The following is an 8,716-nucleotide window of genomic DNA, read 5'->3' as shown; positions in this document are numbered from 1 at the left end:
GCTTAGCTTCAGGTTTTGTTCCTACATATTCTGAGCTAAGACAGGAGCATATCAGATTCTTGAGAGCATTAAACAGGATAGAATGTTTCTCAGATACACTCTGTAAGCTGCAACTTTTGTTATTCGTATTACTAACAAAAGCATATCATAATAAAATATTGACAAAGAGTAAGTAAAAATTATGTAGGCTATATTCTCAAATCACACAGCAGTAAACCTAGGAATTAAAATGTTTAAAGAAAACAGTGTAATCTAGAAATAAATAAAAAACAAAAACTCATAAATGTTCCCAAATAGCATTTGGTCAATAATGCAGACTATTATAAAATCAATGTTAAAAACTTAAAAAAAAATCCGTGGTATGCAAAAGTTGTTCACATGACAAAATTTCTTAATGGTATTGATAAGAAAGAAAACAAAAAGGAGGCTAGCATGGTGGCTCAGCTCTTTGGAAGACCGAGGTGGATGGATCACTGGAGGGCAGGAGTTCGAGACCAGCCTAAGCAACATAGTGAGACCCCATCTCTACCAAAAATACAGAAAATTAGCCAGATATGGTGTCATGGGCCTGTAATCCCAGCTACTCCAGAGGCTGAGGCACGAAAGTCTCTTGAACCCGGGAAGTGGAGGTTGTAGTGAGCCGAGAACGTGCCACTGCACTCCTGCCTGGATGATGGAGTCAGACTGTCTCGAAAAAAAAAAAAAAAAAAAAAAAAAAAAAAAAAAAAAAAAAAAAAAGAAAGAAAGAGAAAGAAAGAAAGAAAGGGAGGGAGGGAGGGAAGGAAGGAAGGAAGGAAGGGAAACACAAAAGCATAAAGTAAGTATCCTAAGTTTTGGGAAAAATTTAAAAAAATAAAAAATAAAACACATCAAAGGAAAGAAACTACTAACACAGCAAGAATGTTCTGGAGTCTGCTCTTACTGGCTCATGAGTGCTACTTGCTGAATTTTCAGGAATTTAGTGACGTGTTTGCTAAACACAGTTATTAAAAATTACATAATATAAATTAAATTGGTAAAAACAGAACCAATAAATACTATAGTCATCACTTCCCACTTATTTACTTCATTTTACTATCATAAATGTTCTTGTGTTGATTTATGTCTATTGCATATGTGTGGTGGTAATACTCTATAATGATGGCCAATTGAGCATTACTGCATTTACTGTTACATTGGTAGCTTGAAACCAGCCACAGTGGGAATATTGACACCATGGTATTTGGCAATGCTATAAATCAGAGCCTCTGCTCTCTCTTTCTTCCCCTCCTCCTCTTACATGGAGCTGCTTTTAGACATTTTCCAGCATACCACTCACTACCTGTAAATATTCTTTTTTAAGAAATTTGAATTTTCCAGCTTGAGATTAGAATAAAAACGAACATAAGGCATTAAGATTCTTTAAAAGTTCATATTGATTTAGTGTTTTTGAATGCCGTAAATTGCAGGAATAAACTTCTTTTGTTGGGATTTTTGCCATTAAATAAATTCTAATTAATGCAAGATGTACCTTAATAGTCAGGAATGAGCTACATCCCCAGGCAATTCCCTAGACTGGGAGTAAGTAATGACTAGACTCCAAAGAATCTTTCTAGCTAGCAGTCTGGGTGCTTTTGACACCTCAAATCTAGAAATAAAGGAAAATCTATTGTATACATACAGACTTTAGTCAAACAAAATATACTTAGTTTTTTTTTTTTGAGATGGAGTTTCACTCTTCTTGCCCATGCTGGAATGTATTGGCAAGATCTCAGCTCACTGCAACCTCTGCCTCCCAGGTTCAAGGGAGTCTCTTGCCTCATTCCTCCCAAGTAGCTGGGATTACAGGCATGCGCCACCTCACCTGGCTAATTTTGTGTTTTTAGTAGAGACAGGGTTTCTCCATGTTAGTCGCGCTAGTCTTGAACTCCAAACCTGAGGTGATCTGCCTGCCTTGGATTCCAAAAGTGCTGGGATTACAGGCGTGAGCCACCACTGTGTCTGGCTTTTTTTTTTTTTTTTTTGAGACAGAGTCTTGCTCTGTTGTCCAGGCTGGAGTACGGTGGCTCAATCTCGGCTCACTGCAGTCTCCACCTCCTGGGTTTAAGTGATTCTTCTGCCTCAGCCTCCCGAGTAGCTGGGATTACAGGTGCGCCACCACGACCAACTAATTTTATATTTTTAATATAGGCAGGGCTTTACCATGTTGGTCAGGCTGATCTTGAACTCCTGACCTCAGGTGATTCTCCCACTTTTGCCTTCCAAAGTGCTGGGATTACAGGCTTGAGCCACCGTGCTGTGCCAATTTTTTTTCTAAAGTATAAGAAAAATTTAATTAGGTTTGTGAGTAATAGTAAAAAAATAATGAACAGCAAAAATGAATAAAGCCCTCATTCACCCTGGGGGTTATTTTCTTTTAATTAGAAATAGTTGTTAGTAACAAAATTTCATATAGTAATTTGTGATAAGTACATTTTAAACTGTAAGCTTTGTAAAAAATTATGTTAAAAATTTTGGCTTGAAGCTGAATGCCGTGGCTCACACCTGTAATCTCAACATTTTGGAGGCTGAGGTAGGAGGATCGCCTGAGGTTAGGAGTTTGAAACCAGGCTGGGCAACCACAAGACTCTATATACAAAAAATAAAAAGTAAACAATTAGCCAGGTGTGGTGACATGTGCCTATAATCCTAGCTACTTAAGAGGCTGAGGCAGGAGGGTCGCTTGAGCCCAGGAATTTGAGGCTGTAGTGAACTATGATCATACCAGCACTCTCTAGTCTGGGCAACAAAGCAAGACCCTGTCTCTAAAAATTAAAAAAAAAAAAAAAAAAATTGACTTGAGTAAAAATTTTGAACCAGCACACAATTCCTTTAGGTACCAATAGTTTAAATGTAATAAATTGAATTTGGGAGGAAAGAAAAGTTTCTCTTAATCTACTCTATATACTTCATCAAGTTTCCTTTCAGTTCAGCATATCAAAATTTAAACATAATAGAGAATGGATTTTGGAGAAAGAGAAATTGCGACACTATGAAAGTTAACTTATACACAGTTTTACACATAACTCTTTTATGCCTAAACTGTTCTGCCCTTTGAAATAAAAAATAATAATAATAGAGCATTTTATCCCTGTATAAGAAAGAACTATTTTTGAAGGCTTTGCCTCAGTTTTTATGAATTACTTAATTTATACCCGTTTCTTGTGGCCTACAGAATGTATTCTATTCTTTTATTTGTTTGATTTTTTTTTTTTTAAGAGCCAGTTTAGGCTTTAGATTATTTTTTTTTTCAGTGAAGGCCTTCCCTTACACAATAACAATTTTTTAAAAATCTCCTGACATAATGTTAAGATTTATTTTCTTTTTCTTTGTGGGTATTTTTTTTTTTTTTTTGACAGTCTCACACTGTCCCCCAGGCTGGAGTGTGGTGGTGCAGTATCAACTCACCACAACCTCCGTCTCCTGGGTTCAAGCAATTCTCATGCCTCAGCCTCCTGAGTAGCTAGGATTACAGGCGTGTGTCACCATACCTGGCTAATTTTTGTATTTTAGTAGAGACAGGATTTCGCCATGTTGTCCAGGCTGGTTGCCTCAGCCTTCCAAAGTGCCGGGATTACAGGTATGAGCCACCATGCCTACCCAAGACTTATTTTCAAATCAGAAGATTTTCAACGTGAAAATAAGCCAGTTCCAAAGGTGTCAATGAGCTGAATCTAATATTTAAACTTTTATTTTTGTTTTCTTTTTGCTTTTTGCTATCTCAAAGTCATCAGAATAATATTTCCTTTTATTGATGCATTTCCTGGGCTGATCAGAGTATGTAAAGCTCTCTGACTCTGAATTGATATAATAAAACACATTAATGTAAATTTGCCTCTTTCTGTATGTGTTTGCTGATTCTGTATACTTGAACCATTCAGATTATATTGATAAGAATATTATATTATGAAGGTAGGGAATTAATTGATCCTTTCTATTTATGTTAAAATACGTAAGCATTTGGATTTACTTTCAGTCTACATTAAAAATATCTGAGGTTGAACCTGGTGGCCCATGCCTATAATCCCAGCACTTTGGAAGGCCAAGATGGGGAGATTGTTTGAGGCCAGTAGTTTGGGACAAGCCTGGCCAAGATAGTGAGACATTGTTTCCACAAAAAATAAAAATAAATAGCCAGGTGTGGTGGCACCTGCCTGTAGTCCCAGCTACTTGGGAGGCTGAAGTGGGAGGGTTGCTTGAGCGCAGAATTTCAAGGTTGCAGTGAACTATGATTGCATCACTGTACTCCAGCCTGGGCAGCAGAGTGAGACCCTGTCTCAAAAAAAAAAAAAAAAAAAATCTCTGGGAAACAGGATTATTATTATTTTTTTCTATTTGTCTTTGAGAGATAATCTAGCTGACTGGTAATATATGTGAAGTTGGCATTTCAGACTGATTGAGATACAGTAAGATTTGGGCTAGCCTGATAAACAAATGAGAATAAAGGAGACTGTGAATGACACCTCTTACTGGATCATGAGACTATGCCATGGCTTGATTAAGAGCTCAGCGTGAGCCTTAGCATGATTTGAAGAGTCTGAATCTAGAATACTCTTTCACATGCCTGATCAGTGTAAATAAGTATTTGTTATGTAAGTGTTATGTTAAAAAAATCTAGAAAAATAATATATGTTTTCAAACTATATATTTTTCCTTAAAATCTTTGACTTTTCTAAATGTACGTTTAAGTAACACTCTCACATTATTCTTGGATTTGCCTAAGTAGAATTGAAGGCTTTATCTGCAGTCTATTTTTGTATCATGATAATTTATCCATTGGAAGCAAGTTTGACATTGTGAAGATGAAGCAGTATCTTCTAATGAGGGTTCCCAGAATAGAATCTGCATATTAATAAGTCTGCCTGTCATTTACCTAAAATCCATTAACTGCTTAGTGTTTGTCAACTATTCATAGATCATGCCTGATTAATCACTGACTATTGACTTCATTAGGCATTGTTAGTAGATCAAAGGGGTAGAAAGCCTAACAAAATAATAAGCAATGGTTGGTTACTTAAATCCCAAAAGCAGATTTTATCTATTGATTGATTGATTGATTGAAACAGTCTTACTCTGCTGCCCATGCTGAAGTGCAGTGGTGCAATCATAACTCACTGTAAGCTTGAGCTCCTGGTCTCAAGCAATCCTCCCACCTCAGCCTCTTGAGTAGCTGAGACTACCATTCATGCCACCATGCCCAGCTAATTTTTTATTTTTATTTTTTGTAGAGATGAGGTCTTGCTGTGTTGCCCAGGCTGGTCTTGATTCCTAGGCTCAAGGGATCCTCCTGCCTCCTCCCAAAGTGCTGGGATTATAGACATAAGCCACTGTACTTGGCCTAAAAGCAGATTTCTAAAAATCTACCCATTTGCACTCTGACCAAAAGGAGATTATTTTAAAAATACCTTTTGTATGAATTTAAAATAATCTCTAATTTAAATAATTATTAACTAACCATCAAATCTGTTATTACCAGAACAGCTACTATTACTTAATTGAGTTTAACTAATAGGAATCAGCCAACTGATGATCCTTAGTACAAATACAATACCTTCGTTTAGCATATACTAGTTGGCTAATTATTATAGATATAACTGTAGGATTTTGCCTTGTTAGTTGTCAGTCAACCAACAAAGAAAAAGTGAGAGTCTTTTATAAAAAGCCTATCGAAGTGGGTAGGATGAAGCTGAACTTTCTGTTTTTGAACACAGCAGATATAAGGATCCATAAGACACATGTTTACCTGTATCAATTACCAATTAATTGTCATCCAGATGAATACACAATGACACATTTGTTACATTTTAGCAATATGGTTTTAGTGAAGCCAGTATGTATCTTAAAAATTAAGAAAGGCATTATTCACTTATTCATTGATATGGTTTGACTGTGTCCCCCACAAATTTCATCTTGAATTGTAGCTCCCATAAACCCCATGTGTCATGGGAGGGATCTGATAATTGAATCATAGGGGCAAGTTTTTCCCCATGCTCTTCTCATGATAGTGAGTAAGTCTCATGAGATCTGGTGATTTAATAAAGGGCAGTTCTCCTGCTTATGCCCTCTTGCCTGCAGCCATGTAAAACATGTCCTTGCTCTTCATTCACCTTCTGCCATGATTGTGAGGCCTCCCCAGCCATGTGGAAATGTGAGTCCATGAAACCTCCTTCCTTCATAAATTACCCAGTCTCGGGTATGTCTTTATTAGCATGAGAACAGACATATCCATGCATTCAACAGATATTTATGCAGTGAGGTATTAGGTGAAGTTGGAGATGTGGGCAGGGGTTAGGCCCTGTAGAATCCTGTAGGCCATGACAAGAAGTTTGGACATTCTTGTCACAAATTTGGTGAAGTATCTTAAACAGTAGAATAAACAAATAAAACCTTTGATTTGCTGTCTAGAAATATCACCGTGCTGTGCTGAGAATATGCTGCAGTAAGGCAAGATTTAACAACTTATTGCAATAGTCAGGGCAAGAATCAAGGTAAAGGTGGTGGCAAGGGAGAAAAGTCAGCAGGTTCAGGTTGTGTAGGTTGAGAAATTAGCAGTTGAGTGAACAGAGAACCTGAACTCCATCTGATACCTACACATTTTTTCTTAGATGAAAGACGATCTTATAATGATTGCTAAGGTAGAGAACACAAATTCGTATACTCCTTTAAAAAACTGATACATAACATTTGTACATATTTATGGGTGCATGTGATATTTTGTTACATGCATAGAATGTGTAATGATTAAGTCAGGGTATTTGGGGTGTTCATCAATGATAAATGCCTTGAGTATTTATCATTTCCATGTGTTGGGAACATTTCAAGTCCTCTCTTCTAGCTGTTCTGAAATATATAATAGATTGTTCTTAAATATAGTCACCCTACTTTGCTACTGAACACTAGAACTTATTTTTTCCACCTAACTGCATATACCTTTTTAAAATATATATATATATATATATATATATATATATATATTTTTTTTTTTTTTTTTTTGAGATGGAGTCTTGCCCAAGCTGGAGTGCAGTGGCACAATCTAAGCTCACTACAACCTCCACCTCCTGGGTTCAAGCAATTCTCCTGCCTCAGCTTCCTGAGCAGCTGGGATTACAGGCACATGCCACCAAGCCCAGCTAATTTTTTGTATTTTTAGTAGAGATGGGGTTTCACTATATTGGCCAGGCTGATCTCAAACTTCTGACCTTGTGATCCACCTGCCTCGGCCTCCCAAAGTGCTGGGATTATAGGCATGAGCCACCACGCCTAGCCATCTTTTTAAAAATGTTTACCTGACGTTTTGGAAATGGTCTGCAAATCAGTGCCGTTTCATCCATTTTAGAGTGAAATTACTGAGCAGAGGAATACTATTGGATATGCAAGACAGACAAGAGAATATATAGACTGTTGGAAACGTGCTCCTTGCCACAAAGAAAAATCAGCATTGAGACAAAGGATCTTTCAGCAACACAGTTTTTACTTCCTGGGCTGCAGGAAGGGTACTCTTGGTAGCCATCTTGCCAGAGAGTACAATGAACAAAGAAAAACAGACATATTTATCCCTTACATATTTGGGTTGTCCTTACTGCTGTGCTTGATCTCTGTTGGCTGGAGCCAGACTTTACAATCTAAACTAAAACCAGATTGGCTAACAACTTACAACTTTTCTAAACAGGTAAAAGCAATGGAGAGCTAGGACATGCTTGTGAGCACTTCCAGCACAGATATCTTGGTTAAAGTACAAGGACATAGAATGTACTATGTGCCTGTAAGCACGGCATGTCTGAGTTGCATAGGATAGGGCTAAGAGTTATTAGCACACTTAGGATTTATTCTTTAACAAGAAAGGAAACTTTAAAGAGGAACGTTTTTTACTTCCCACATAGACCCGTTAAATATTAAGCAAAGGTGCCTTGACATAACTTTATTAAGTTCCAAGCAAGTAATTTTCATTGTATAGCACAAGGAAAAGCTTTCCCTGTGTTGAGTGATCCAATTGTTCGTAAGAATATAGCTCCTCTGTCCCTGGAGTCAGTTATCTACTGCACAGAGATGCACCGTACAAGGAGGTTGCACAGGATATGAAATCTCCAGAACAAATAAAACTGAGATCACCTAACCAGCAGTCCTGTATTCCAGAGACACCACCAAATGATTTGTGATTCTGATATAAGAATTCTGTAGATCCAAATCCTCTGTTATATATTTATGTAAAAGAAAAAAATTCTGGAAAGTCAATTTGGTTGATAAGGTTTTTGATTTGGAATCATCAAGAGATGATTTAATGAGGGTGGTTTGGCCAGGAGGAGAAGCCCTCATGTGTTTTTATGTCATTTCTAGCAAGGCCTTAGCATAGCAAGTACAAGGAAGCACTACCTGTATACATGTTTTTTATTTATTGAGGTGAAAGAGCTTGAACATTGAGTATTACAATATGATGGAAAGAGCATAGACTTTGAAGTCAGACATAGCTTCACATTTTTTTTCCCCCAACCAAATGAATGACTTTAGGCAAATTGCTAACCTCACTGAATCTTGAGAAAAAACAAATGGAGATACTGGTACATTTTTTCCCCCAGGGTGTTAGTATCCAGCAGAAAAACCTGAACTATTATAGATACTTAATGTGTGTTTTAAGTTTCAATAGAGTGATTTTGAATTATAGAGTAAGGAAGAGCTTCCCTATGTTGAAGGATTTAGGATG

Source organism: Cebus imitator, unplaced genomic scaffold (assembly GCF_001604975.1).
Source record: "Cebus imitator isolate Cc_AM_T3 unplaced genomic scaffold, Cebus_imitator-1.0 Scaffold92, whole genome shotgun sequence".
Classification (NCBI taxonomy): domain Eukaryota; kingdom Metazoa; phylum Chordata; class Mammalia; order Primates; family Cebidae; genus Cebus; species Cebus imitator.
Note: the sequence above shows the minus strand (reverse complement) of the source record.